This window comes from Salmo salar, chromosome 22 (genome assembly GCF_965601325.2).
Source record: "Salmo salar chromosome 22, fSalSal1, whole genome shotgun sequence".
Lineage (NCBI taxonomy): Eukaryota > Metazoa > Chordata > Actinopteri > Salmoniformes > Salmonidae > Salmo > Salmo salar.
The window spans coordinates 49,479,955-49,481,175 of record NC_138312.1 but is presented as its reverse complement, the minus strand read 5'-3'; positions in this window follow the sequence as shown (position 1 = coordinate 49,481,175).

The window sequence follows — 1,221 nt, the reverse complement described above, 5'->3', positions numbered from 1 at the left end:
TCTTGCGTAAATTTTAGGGTCTGCCTGCAGCCACGAATGTCTAAACCACGCCTATTTCTGCTAATATTTTTCTTAAAATAAAACCCGAGTTTAAACCTAAACTTACCAACACTGCTAACCTTAAATGAAGACAAAAAAAAATAAACAAAGAATGGTTGTCATGAATTTTTAAGATATAGGCAATTTTGACTTTGTGGCTGTGGTAACTAGTGAAAACCCTGTGTGCTTCTGCATGCGTAAAGATCAGTGGGATGTCTGTTTACTTTCCTAAATAAATACTAACACTTGCTTCAAACCTTATTCTGAAGAAATGTATTTATATGTGATCCAACCACATTATAACATGAAACTGACGAAGCAGTGAAATTGATATCGATAATGGATGTAATATTAATACGAATTCATAAAATTGTTGGAGGACCATCAGGCAATATCTTTAGACAGCTAAAACATTACATTCGGTGGCTTTCTGAGGGTCCTAAACCCCGGTATTTTGGTCATGTCTAGATGTAATGCAGTTTTTATCGTCAAAGATAGGTTTTTGGAGGGCAATTTAGCTAACCCTAACCTAATTCTCCTAACCCGCTACGTAAAGTCAATTTTGACAAAACTGTATCCCTTCTAGACAAAACCGCCTACTTCTACAATGTATCTTCTTAAAATCTGATTTTAAACCTTACCAGAGAAGTGAAGCCTCAATCAATATAATAATGTATGACCTAACCACACTGCTAACCTTATGCCTAACCCTAACCTAAAATGAAGACCAAAAATATTATTTTAGATTTGATACAGTTTTATGATATAGCCAATTTGGACTTTGCTGCTTTCCCTTTTATTGGAAACCTTTCTGGCTTTACTAGTGTCGGGTCGCGTAAATTCGTATCTGGTGTCAGAACAAAGAGAAACTCTGGTCGCTAGTACCGTTTCACAGCTGTTTATTAAGCTAAGTAAATAGTGATAAATGCAATGTTCGGAAATACGGGCTCACTGTAACACCTCGCAGGGCAGACAGAGAACTGAGTGACACATCCTTTGCGTTTCATTAAATACTCTGCCAGAGATAGTTCCTGCTCACTGCTGGCCTGTCAGAGGGAGGATGAGCGTGGTTTAAACTTACTCATCCTATCGTTGGCGTGCAGGCTGGTCCCAGCCTCTAGACGCATCTTTGTTGCCAAGCATAGTTGTCTTCTAGCTTATCTTCATGTGTATACCCGAGAG